The sequence below is a fragment of the Agelaius phoeniceus genome, chromosome 2 (assembly GCF_051311805.1).
Source record: "Agelaius phoeniceus isolate bAgePho1 chromosome 2, bAgePho1.hap1, whole genome shotgun sequence".
Classification (NCBI taxonomy): Eukaryota; Metazoa; Chordata; class Aves; order Passeriformes; family Icteridae; genus Agelaius; species Agelaius phoeniceus.
In genome coordinates, this window is record NC_135266.1 from 12,772,666 (window position 1) to 12,786,334 (window position 13,669).

Sequence of the window (13,669 nt, forward strand, 5' to 3'; positions counted from 1 at the left end):
GGCATTTTTATTGCCTTTCTTTCTTGTGGATGAGGAGTTTGTAGTATGCTTGCAGCATCAGTAGACAAGTTCCCTATTGAATTTATTTTTTGATTATTACTGGAGCAAACAGAAGCCTTTTTTTCTGTTCTTTGTAGCAGAAAATTAAACAATGTCACAATTTTGAATGAGTATGAACAGACATTTTCCCAATGGCTTTTAGAATGTAATCATTTAGGCAAAAAAAATTCCTAACATTTTTCATAAAATTTACTAAAACAAAATTGCACTGAAATCTTGGGACTGGATTCTACATATCAATAAAAGTATGTTTAGCAAGAAAAATATTAATTCAAAAATAAGTTTATTCTTTTCTACCATTTGTTGTAATGACAGAAAACAGTGAGTTATTTATACACCTGTTATGTTTTGTTGATATATAGCTATCAGATATTTTCTTGCAGTTTCTGCACAAGCCATTATGGCTTGGCTAATTTCTTGCAGGTGTCACAGAAACATCGATGAATGAACTATTAGTCCCATTTGGAGGCTGGATCTCCGATTCCATAGAGATAATGATTTTTTTAAAAAACAGAATTGAGGAAATATTTCTATTTTCTGTTCAATTTTCTGAGTCAAATGCTAAAATCGAAGCTCCTTAACCACTGATCATGGAATCATCGGATGATTTGGGTTTGATGAGATCCTAAAGAACATGGACCATCTAGTTCAAACCCCTCTGCCATGGGCAAAGACATCTTCCACTATGTCAGTTTGCTCAAAATCCCATCCAATCTGACCTTGAAAACTTCTAGGGATCTCCGTGCATTACTTTGTAAATTCTCTTTAAAAGAAGTGGAATTTTTTTTCCCTGTCTGACCTGAGTAGACGTGTATAAAAAAGGAAGGCATGTCCAGATATTTTGTGTTGTCCTTCTGGGACATATATTGATCTCTTTTGTATGGAGAGTTGCTTATGTTTTTGTGTATCTTGAGCTAAAATTTCAGGACACGAATATATGTAGAGAATCTAGGACTTGAAGAATAAAGACATTTTAGACATTTTCTTACTTCTTTGTTTTGCAGAAAATATCTCACTTGGATATTTTAGCTCAAAATAGATTCTTCAAACAATTTACATAGAAGAAAGGAAATAGTATTTTACCTTTGATTTGTAACCTGGGAGAGAACATTGGCAAAAATTTTCTGGAAAATAATTTGACCACTTTAGACTGCATAAAGAAATTTGGAGGCAAGGGAATCCCCACAGAGAAAGACAAAAGGGTTTAATATTTACAAGAGAATTTAAACAAAACATGGAGAGTGTTCGGAGGGACCGACATTCTTGTTATGCTTGTTTGGATGAGACCAAAAGGAAAAGATGGAAAGAGAAGGAGGGAGAGAGGGAGGGAGAGAGAGAGAAAGCGACAGCTCTTGAAAACTGCAGTTTATTTCCTTCAATAAAGGCAAAAGAGCACCAGGGTCATAATGCAGTGTCCAAACAGGATCACATAGTGTGTGTCCAGCAGAGGGAGATTGGTTTGACCTACAGAATTAGTTACTAAACATCTTCCTTAAAAAAAAGTTTGTGTGTCTGCATATGTTAGGATGCCCTTGAATTCAGTCAGCTGTGAAACCTTTTCAAGGTCCATCCAGCTGTGAATGCCAAAAAGGCAAATTTTGATTCTAGCATATAATTTTGACTCTCCTTTGGAGTTGTACCCATCCTCAATCTGGAATAACACCATATAGTATAACATGAGGCTTTTGGCTGCAATCCATGTCAAATTATATTACTGCACAAGAAAAAATAAACTATGATGAATATTAATAACTTTTTGTGATGAATAATATGTAACATTTACCTTATTATAATTTTAAAAATTTAATTATATTGTTTATTTTCAACAGGAAACTTTCCTCTTCCTGGGAAAAAGATTGTTTTACTAGAATAATGAAATATTTTCTGTATTCACAGAAAAATATGGAAATTCATGAGGCTCTACAGAAATTGAGGCTACATGCCAAACTCCTGCTTCTTTGAATGGGTGATAAATTGATCTGAAAAGAACCCAAAGCCCTCCCTTTTTCTTTCTTATAATTTCCTTGCTGTACTGTCATTACACAAGTATTAATGGGAATGGAGGACAATATTAAAACAATTTATATACCCAGAAATACATTTAAATAAATGTATTTAAATAAATATATTAAAACATTAAAAGCTGCAGAAGAAATTGAAATGTTTTGGTTAGATGGATTTTTTATGAGCAATGTGGAATTGAAAAAAATATTGTTTGTTGGGATGAATGTGTAAAGCCTTGAAGAACTCATTACTTAAAGGCAAATAAATGTATCTTTTATCTTGTGACTCAGTTCAGATTAACTATTTTCAGTTAGTTGTTCTGCAGTAGTTTCTTTATATGAAGCCTTAATAAGCTGGAAAAATGTGGTTTCATGTGAGTGACTCATAGGGCTTTCTTTGAAATAGAAAGAAAAAGCTCTGAGTTGTGTAATAGCATCAAGGGATACCTTTCCTTGCTTTAGAGAATAATTTATTCAAGATGCATAGTAACAACTTAGCAGAATATAAGCAACTTGGCTTCTTGATAGGACTATGTAGAAATCCTCTGCTTAGGATTTCTATATAGTCCTATCATATCTACACTCTTCTTCCCCTAGAAAGGTTCCCCATGTGAGCCACTTGTGCTCTCCAGAGTAAAGACACCCCTTATGCCAATTGAAGCATTTTTGTATTTCACTCCCTCAGCCACTTCCTTCATACCATTCTCTAGCTACATCTTCCAACCATAGCCTCACGTGGAAAAGTAAACTTTTTTTATAAGAGATTTCTAGAATTTTTTTCTTCTTTTTTTAGTCTATGTACATGGCAAATTTAAAAAACACAATGACCCATTAAAATCACAATTAAACAGCTTAAGGCAGTATTTCAGCTTCAAGCTTTTTTATGACCTACTGCTCTAAAAAGTTGAAGAGTAAGCATGAAAAGGGATTGAAGGTTAAAGAATTACAATGCTTAACAGTCTGCTGTGAAAAATGACTCAATCCTTGAGGCAGCATTTGTCTGTGCTGTGAAGGCCAGTGTGAGGACCTCTGTACCCACTGAGCCCTGTGGAAAAATTACATGAAGAAGATGAAGGCATCATTTAGAGAGACTTGGGTTGGGACAAAGAAAGGATCATGGCATGTGGGGCTGCACAGGGTCCAGTGGTGCATTGATGTTACTGATTAAACTGGCAAATAATGAGCTCAAAATGTTTTGAGCAGCTGTTGGTGTCAGAGATCAGGTTCATCCTCAGCAGGAAAGAACGAAGGTAACAGAGTTTAAAGTGCTCTGGAACAGACCAGAGTCCCAAAAGATTACACCCCAAATGTTCTTGAACTGTAATCTAGCTCATGCTGATTTGTTTTGGTTATGGTTAGACTTGATTTCAAAAATATGTTAATTATTCATAAGCACTCACAGTTTATATAAATACTGTTGAGATAATGCTGTTTTTATTAAACTGCTTGCTTCAATTTAATCTCAGTTATTTGTCCTGAGGTTTTGGCCATGAAAATGATAATTAAGCACAAATTGAAGAGCAGATTTGTAGGATATGAAAACAGACCTCTGACCTCAGGTTGTTTACTGGGGAACCAATCTGTTAAATACAATGGGGGCATTTGCCCAAGGGTCATCAACACAATTAACATGAAACTGTCATGGGGAGAAACATGGTAAAGATAAAATGCCATTCTGAAAAATGTTTCTGCTATTCTTTGGATCATTTACAATCTTACTGTTGTTTTACTATGCACTTGCATGTGGGTCACTTTTGTAAAAAGAAGCATCAGTTACATGTCTCTGTTGGCCAGCCAGTACCTTTTGAATTGATCAGTCATGGGTTGCAATCTCTTCTCCAGAGCTGTAATTGGAATTAATTTGTAAGCTGAGTGGAAAGAAAAGCAGAAATTAGGTGTGAACATTCTTTCTGAGAAAACACTGAAAGCTTTCACATGTGCTGCTGAAACCTTAGTTGTCCCTGCTTAAAGTGGATTTCTCAGTAACACAGCAGAAGGAAGGAGTTGAGACATTATGATGGTGGAACTCATATTTCTAATTTTTGCTGGTTTAAGATGGATTTAGGAAAAGAAATGAGGAAAAATGGAGACATCCAAAGTTAGCAGTTATTTAGGTGCTTATTTTCCATAGTAAGCATCTTGAAATGATGTAATTCTATCAAAAATTGCTCTTGTTTTTAAAGGCCTAAAATATTTATTCAGTGCCCTAAAACTGTAAGTTGATATCCAGTTGTTAGTTGATTAAAGGAAAAAAGCCATAATTCATATTTGTTAGAGCTATAATTATTCTTCAACTTTTCTTCGGATTTGCAATCTCTTTCACTGTTATATTTAACATTTTTCTGTTATTGAATAATTTTCTATTATTCTCCAAAAAAGTCTATAGAAACTTTAAATATTAAATTTTAAATATTAAACTTTAAATAATTCACTGTTGTAAAATATTTGATGAATGCCAACATAGTGCATAAAACTGCTGACTGTTGTTTTAGCTTTATTTTTACATTATAATAATTTTGAAAATCAGTTTCTAGTAGCAATGAAATTGTGAATGCAGTTTTTATTTTCTTGGTTATTATTCTATAGCTAAATGTCACATTTTCTTTCTGAACATTTCTGGCATAAAAAAGAACTCCTTATTGTCAGAGCATTGCTTCTCTGCCAACATATATTAGAATTAAAAGAGTTTTCTACTTTATTCAAGTGCTTGTTAAACTTGTTACAAGAGAGACTTTTTGCTGCATTTGGGGTAGTAGATTGTGGTATGAGGTGCATGCTGATAAAAGGAATTAATATGATGTATCTACATTAACTGTTTTAAGAGACTGACACTGAGTTCTGACAAAAGCATTCTTTTGCTGTTTTAACTGCATTAAAGAGGGTCTTGCCATACAAAAAGAACAAGCAAGTATATTTGTTTTGGTGATAAGCTTTTCTCAAGATTTGATTTTCAGTAAAAATATTAGCTTTAAACTGAGACAACCTCCTGGAGTGTTAAAGATGTTTTTAGTTTCTACAATTTGCGTAGAAACAGCAGGAAAGGGACTCTCAGTGAAAACTCATTGATGAAGTTTACACTGAGAAATAAATATCACCAGAAAAAAAATACTGATCCAGATCAGGACTGAACAGTATTTCATGTATGTGGTATTTTATGCATTTTCTGAAAACCCCAGAACAGAACAGAAAGGGACAGAAAGGATGGAATAAAAAGGAATGGGACTGAAAGTGATGACATCTTAAAAGAGGGACCACAAGTAAATTGTTGAAGTAACTACCACAATTATGATGTCCTATGACTTGTACTGTTCAGAACATCTTTTTTTAATGTATTGCCTTTTCTGATTGCAAAAAACATGGATATTCAGCATCTACAGGTCCATATATAACCACTGTCATCAGTACTTTTACCTTGATTTATATTGAACAAAGAGGGAACTAAAAGGTGTCTGCTATTCCAAGCCTCAAACCAGTCACTGATAGATAACAGCATTTCTTTTCAGCCCTGTGCCCATTTCAGAACTTCTTGCAGTAAGAAATTACTTTTAATAATCGCATGTTTTAATACTAATTAAAATTAGTTAATTAGTTGTAAATATTTATTAATTCAAATTTGAAATTTAGAAAAATGCCTTATTTTCCTCAAATCACAATATATATATATCAAAGAGAAAACAATTTCCAGTGATTTTTTTTCAGTCTAGCAATTGATCAAATTTTGAAAACTTTCATGGAAACTGTCAGCTGAGATAATTTCTCTTAATGCTGCCTTCTAAAGGACTTTTTCTTTAAAATATTACTTAGTGAAATTTTTAATATATAATGGTTATGTCATCTGGACTTTATTTTTTGAGCCAGGCTTGATTGTATAGACATTACTCCTGAACTTAGAGACCTAGGTGGTTTAAGAACTACTATTTGTGAGAAGAGGGCATAAAACAGCATTATCAGGGTGTACCTGGAGGAAAGTAAGAAAACACAGAGAATTTTTTATTTATTTATTTACTCATTGATTGTTATTCTTTTGTAGTTCTGTATCAAACCATGCAAAAGAGAAAAAAGTCTTAAAGTGAATATTTTACTTGTATTTTCCTCATTTTTCTTCAACCATCAATATACTTTCTTAGCTTTATCAAATTTTTCATGGCTTAATTTGAGCCAGCAATTAATTACAGGTGGGGAGGAGAATTGGAGAAGAAAAAATCAAACTCATGGCTTGATACAAGAGTGGTTAATAATCTTTTAAAAATAAAATATAATCATAATATAAAATATAATGTCAATATTTCTAACAGTAATGATGAGAAAAACAAAAAGAGAAAGAAAAATCAACAAAATAACAATAGTAATAATACAAGTTGTAATGAAAAGGTGATGATGGTGAATAAACACCAGGAGAAACAGCTGCTGACCGCTTGCTGAGCAATCCCCAGCCCATCTCTGACCGCCCCCTGACAATCCTGCCCGTGTGTTTGGTGAGCCTGATGTTGTGTGGTGTGGAATGTCCCTCTGACCAGCCCAGGTCCCCTGTCCTGGCTGTGCTGGGTCCTGCCTTCTTGTGCACCTGCATGGGCAGAGCATGGGAACCTGAGCAGTCCTTGATTAAGGGTAAGCATTGCTCAGCTACAACTAAACTATCAGTGGGTTATTGACATTATTCTTCTATTAAGTTCAAAACACAGCACGGCATCAGCTACTAAAAAACTAAAGAAAAGTTATTTAGGACTCCTTTTATTTTAAGGACTATTGACTAGGTCTGTGGGGTTTTAATAATTGTCAGGTGGTTGTAGGTAAATGGATTTTAGCTTAATGAAATGTAGATAGGAGCAAGGGCATTTTTGGTCTATGACCCATTATTGATGGAAGTTAAAGGCATAGCACATTTTGTTACATGACATGTGTCAACTAGGGTATTATATGTTAAATAATAAAAAAAAAAACAGTTTGCAGCCTGTCAGTCACTTCCCTGAGAGGTGCACCGGTCTTCACAAAATGCTGACTTCTGCTAATGTGATAGTATTATATGTACAGTATCTGTGCTACAGCTACCCAAGTTCTTATCTGTCAGAAATATCATAAAGGTAAGTTGTTGGTTTTCTACTATATATATGTGTGTGTGTGTTTGAAAAACAAATAGTCAAAAAGAGGTATATGTATCATTTCTTGTCAGTAACTATGAAACTACTCACTCTAAAATTAAATAACAAGACTGCCAAGATGAAACATATGGTAGACAGAAATTATATAAGTAGAAACTATCTTTATACATAGATGTTGGTTAAAAACAGTTTATAGTTTTTAGTAAGATAGATATAGAATTGTATGTGTGGTGGGATTACATTTATTAATTCACCACACATGTACAAAACTTTGTGGGGAATAAGGGACTGTGAGCTGGACTTTCAGCAAAGATCACAACTGAGCCAATGGTTTGAAGCCTGATTTTTATGAATTTGCTAGAGAGAAAAATTGCAATACAAAAATTTCAAGTCTCCCTTCTGATTTGCATCAAAATTTCTTCCAAAGGAAAAAAATAATTCCAGCAAGCTGTTCATCACAGACTCAAACTTATTTAAAAGGCCTCTTTCAAATCTGTAGTTGGAGGCATTAACCTCACCCACCTTCACTGGTCTGGCATTTGTAAGAAGGCAATATCTGGTGCTGCTCTTGTAGTTCATATGACTTTGCTTTATCTGCTGGAGCTCAGATTGGAGTGACATGAGGAATCAGGACACAATAAAGAGCATAGGAGTTCTTCAGGAAATGCAGCCAAGTCAAATTCATAAAGGTCATGCTCATTTATTATTTAGCTTATCACTAGGAAGCTCATATGAGAAAAGCTTCTTAGAATTTGTAAACACTACACTACCTTTATTAGTCTGTTCCTAAGGGAGCAATGCAGTGGAACTGATGTGGAAGAAATATGTACATAACTAGAAATACAGGTGTTAATAATATTCTGCACTGATACGGGGGTGGATGGAGCAGTTAAAAACACATTACTGACTTCACTGGCCATGAATAAATGTCTACAAGATTATTCCATGGAAACACTAAAATAAATCATTGGGGCATAAGAACAGGAATTATTTCCTGGGGGAAGAGGTAGTTAAGTCTGCAGAAAGCTTATTAAAAATGCGGATGCTTTAATAAAATAGAGAGAGAGAGAGAAATAGGGAGAAAATGCTGGTGTAACTTTAAAGACTAGAAGTATTAAAAAGAGTTTGTTAAAAAAAAACAGCTATGTGTCTTGGACAAACTGTAACTGTCCATTACATTGACAAAAATATGGAATAATCACAAAGAAATTAATATTAAGAGAGAAAAATATTGCATTATAATAGAGAAAAAGGACAGATTAGTCATTCTTTTAGTCATTCATCCTGTAGAAACCAAATTAATCTCAAAAAGGAAAGTACATGGTGTGACTAGATATTTCCCTATATTTGACTGGGATACACAGATCTCAAAGAATGAGAAGGTTGAAAAAGCAATGATGGGACGCAAATTATTGGTACAGTGATATTCATATGGATTTTCTGAAATTAGTTTTGAAACAGTCACAAAGTCTGTGCTGCTGTTTAAAAGCTGCTCAGGGTGCATCTGCTATTCTCAGGTAACTCTACATGTCTAAAATAATTCAGAGAGTTTTCAGGACTGTGATGTTTAAACGCCAGAATTGTGAAAATATTTTTTTTTTGGAAACACTACAAGATTTAGTGAACAACAGCAATAACTTACTGTAAATCACAAAAAGTTAGGTTCCCAAGCCTTATCACAATGATTTGCTGTGACGTCCCTCCACAGAATTATGGTTGACCATGTCTGCACCATTCAATGGACTTTTGTATTCTTGATACTATGAAGCTGTTGTTTGATGTTATGTAAATCTTGTGTGATATGACCCAGCCTTCCATAAGGACTGCAAGGAGATCACAGGACATCACCAGTGTCCTTTCCCTTTGCACTAATTGAAGAAGGAATTTGCAGTGGGAATTTGCATTGCTCCAAGAGAAATCTGCCAGGGTTGCTTGAGCAAGCAGCTCTAGTATTGCACAGGGAGATGCCTCAAAGGGAGCATTCCAATTGAAAATTTGCTGGATTCCAACAAATCAGAAAGATAAGCCACAGGAAATTCCATTGGAGCAGTTTTAATGTTTGCAAATTGATTTTTAGACAGATAAATGCCTTGACAAACTAAGAGAAGAAATCTGTATAAAATATAAATATGAAATATCTAATCTGGTGTTTTGTTGTGGTTTTTTTTTTTTTGGAGGGGAGTGAGTGTAGCCTTTTAAATTTTTTTTTCTTCTTTTACTTATTTTATTCTCTAATTTAAACTTTAAATAATGGCCTTCCTTGTCTAAAAGAAGTTCGTATAAAGAGTTGTAGCCCCTGAAGCCCTAATTCTGTAAAAGGTTGTGACAGAAAATCAACAAATAATATTTTTCCTTTTTCACTTGCATAGTGATTTTTATTTTCTAATGATTGCACATGGTTTCTGTCCTCAGGAAACATTATTTCCAAGTTTGAAGATAATAGGACATGATGCCTTGAATATGGGAGAACATTTTTGCTTTTGGGAATATCTCCACTACTGTTTAGAACTGATTGTCCTAAATTCATCCTGGTCTCTAAACTTTTTAAAAGGAAAAATCTATGTTTTACGTACCTTGAAAAATTTGTTATATAACATAGCAAGTCAATAATTTTTCATGTTGTCTAAGTGGGTTTGTTGATTAAGACATGAAGAATTTTTCTCTACACATGGAGTAAATAGCTCTGGGAAGTTTGTATAATAATAAACTGTGCATATTTGGACACAGGTATTCAAGGTTTTTTGTAAAAAAAGGTGTGTCCAATAGGACACAATTAATTGCTACAGCTTGAACATCCAAAGTCAGCCAGTTCATGATCCTGTTCTCTCTTCCAGCAGCATTTTCCACTATGTTCTTCAGCTAGCTGTTTGACTTTTTAATGGCTTATTTCCCCATCAATGAAAAAGGGGGGAGTTACTTGTAAACATAAGTGGGAAGATACATCTCTAAGTGCTAATCAGATCAAAGGAATTACTATTCCATCATTAGCCGATTGAGCTCTCAGTGCTGAGTAGTAGTGTCAGTGGTGCTATTCAGAGTATTTTAGAATAACATCCTGCAATAATATCTCTTAGACAAGTATTAGTCATATCCAGGCATTATTACTGAATTTTGCTTTCTCTTGACATGTTATTAAAAATGAATCAACTTCTTTTGGAGGCTGCTGCGTCTGTTCTTTTGTTGAGCAAAATAGATTATCAGCTGTTTAAATAAACATCCATATCAGATTCTGAGGAAGTTGCTTTTGGAAAACACATGTAGGCAAGTTAAGAGCATCAAAATGTAGAAAATCAAAAGTAAAATTACAACTCATACACACTGAAATTATCAAGCTTTTGTTATATGTTTGTCTTGCATGATTATCTGTTTCAATCTAATCCAAATCACTTATGATCAAATCTACCATGTTTAGGGCTTAGGATCTTGAGCTGCCTTGTTTCTAGCAAATTAGAATAGATAGTTGTTCAGAAGATCAAAACTGATCTCTGTAGTTGAAAATCAAAACTTGATCTCTTGTACTTGGCACTGGGGAGGCCACACCTCAACTCCTGTGTTCAGTTTTGGGTTTCTCACTACAAGAAAGGCATTGAGGGGCTGGAGGATGTCCAGAAGAGGACAATGGAGCTGGAGAAGAGTCTAGAGCAGAAGCAGCTGATAGAGCTGGGATTATTTAACCAAGAGAAAAGGAGGAGGAGAAGAGACCTTATAATTCTCTACAATTACCTGAAAGGAGGATGTGGCCAGGTGGGGGTGGTCTCTTCTCCCAGGTAACAAGTAGTAGGGGAGATTTAGATTGGATCTTAGGTAACACTTCTTCACTGAAAGGATGGTCTGTGAAATAGGCTGTCCAGGAAAGTGGCAGATTCACCATTCCTGGAAACATTCAAAAGATGTGTGGATGTGAAACTTGGGGATTTGGTTTAGTAGTGAACATGGTAGAGCTGGATTAACAGTTGTACTACATTATCTGAAAATTCCAACTTCAATGGTTCTATGATTCTTTGAATAAGTAGAGCCCCAACAAGCAGGTAAAGTCTTCATTCACTAAAATTATTTAGTGAAGCTCATTGAAATATAATGTTCAGGTATTTGCCTCTTTTTTTTTTTTTTTCACTGTTTTAAGTAACATAAAAGACACCTTGGTCTTTCCAACAGCCTATTTCAATATCACAGCTCTCATTTCTTAGTGTCAGTCAGGGAGAAAGGCAGGCAGGGTGAATTTTCTTTTTCTGCTGTTCATGCTGAGCTATTCTTCATTAATATTTATATATGGTATTTGTTTCTACAAACACATTCTCTATATCAGTGTTCAATATCAAATTTACAAGTGAAAATAGTACTATCATTCAGACCCAGATAGATCTGTATTCTCTTTGGCACTCATTAACATGCTAGTTATTATGACAATTACACACATATGAAAGAACAGAAGGCCAGAAGGCATTTTTTCCTTATTCACAGAGGTATTTTTGTTGCTACTCATGAAGCTGAATTAATTAAAAGATAAATAAAATAATTTTTAGAAAATTATGTAATTTGGAGAATAAGATGTTTTTATTTTGTGCATTTGTAGTGAACTCCTGTGTAAGTGATAGTTATGAATAGCCTTGCAACAGTCTTTGAAAATCTCTTTGAAACTCAAAACCTGTATGAAACTTTGTGTGGTACATTTCAGATCTAAAATTCTACCTTTCTTGCATGACTAGAAATCTCTAGATCAAAGGTGAGAGCAACTGGTATCTTCATTTTATATTTGTGCCATAAAGAAGCAGAAAAAACTATCTGATTCTAGAATTCTAAGAAAACTGTCAATGAAACCACAGGCTGAAATAGAGAAGGCTACATGAAAATGCATCACTCTTTTATCTCAGAAGGCCTCATGTCATAATTGTCATCAATTTGTTTAACTACAAATGTCAGACAAAAAATATTAAAGTTTTACACAAAGAACTGCTCACTCCTCAGAACTGAAATTTGTAGAAACCCTTTGTCAAAGCAAAATCAATTTTCACAGGAGCAAAGGTACTTCTCAATGAAGGTCAAACTTCAACTTTCTGCTTATAATTGTTTTGGCACTAGAGCTGTTTAAAAGCAAAAATAGAAACAAAGCAAAATCAAACAAGATACAATTGCAGAATTTCATCTTTTATAACTGAAAAATCATTGTAGGCAAGAAATATAGATGTTGAGTTCATTCTTAGTAAACTTTAACCCCAATATAAAATATTGGGTTATGATTCTGAGCCTATCACTGGGGGGTATCCAAATGTGCCTTGAAAAAACATGAAACATTCTAAGTGAGTTAGCAACTCTTGTTAGATTTTGCATATTATTTTTGGAACAAGCTAAATAATTTTTCCAAAAGGTAGTGGTCTTCCAACAACTTATGGATATAGGTAATATAACTGCAGTTTTAGTCAAAAATTACTCAGCTTTTCCTACGTTAGTTCCAAGTATGAAGTATCTTTTTTGTACACACACTTTTACTTTTTTCAGCATGGATGGAAATCTATATGATATGCTAAAGAGTCATTAAAACAGAAAACCAGTTTCTTATGGATGAGGGTGCACTGGGAGATAAACAGATGGAGAACAGCCCTGGAAGAATAACTTGGAAGAGCTGATGGATGAGAGGCTGAATATGAGATGGCCCTTTGAATCCTGGTTATGTTCAAAGATCTAGAGGCAGCTGTCCTTGACTGTGACAGGAGAACTAAAGAGACTTTTTAAGGTCCCTCCCAACACAATGATATCCTCCAGGATATCATGCTTCTCCAAGATTATTTTCCAAGCTCTTCAAATTTTCTGTCTGGGTTTGTGTCTGTTGATTTTAGGCAAGTTTTGACTGAGCTACAACACTTGCAACCAGATAGTGATTGCTCAGCATGCTCCTATAAACATTCCCCAGAATCCTTTAGCAAATCATCTTCATCTAAACCTGGATGCTTTGCATTTCTTTTTTTGAAAGCTATGGTAATAATTATACAGATTTTATGCAATTTACTTATCCTATTAGGCCAATATACAAACAATTCCTGAACTTGCATTTACTGTTATTGAAAAGCATCATGTCTGAATACACTGGCTTATATCAGTAGATCAGTAAATTTTGACAGAACAACTCTGAATATGGGCAAATAATATCAAAAAGGTGGCTGAGTTCTTCACTGAAAAGATTCAAGATAAATCTGTGGGTATTATGAAACTGTTCCACTTGTCTAAATCTTTGAGATTTTAAATATTAATAGGACCTTTAGTTAAGTAAATGTGGATATAAAATATCAAACTAAAATGCAAATGGTGTAGATCTTTCAAGTATTTATAATATATGCTAACCAGACATCAGAGGAGCAAAGAGCAGTCTGGTTTTCAAAGTCACATGTAAGCAAAACAGAATAATCAGAAAATCATGTAATGCGACACACGACTTGAACAGTAAATATAAGCATTACATGCTTCTCCAAAAAAGGACTCATTTTAGGAAGATAAAGAATATATGTATTCTTT

General features: G+C 34.2%; 1 long non-coding RNA gene across 1 annotated transcript in view; it reads right to left on the reverse strand.

The window, feature by feature from the left end:
- The window catches only part of LOC143693446 (uncharacterized), a 121,998-nt gene that overhangs the window by 81,432 nt on the left and 26,897 nt on the right, over positions 1–13,669 (reverse strand). The window contains exon 2 of the long non-coding RNA XR_013181141.1: positions 3,841–3,931. This is a non-coding gene — a long non-coding RNA (uncharacterized LOC143693446). The remainder of the gene's footprint in view (positions 1–3,840; positions 3,932–13,669) is intronic.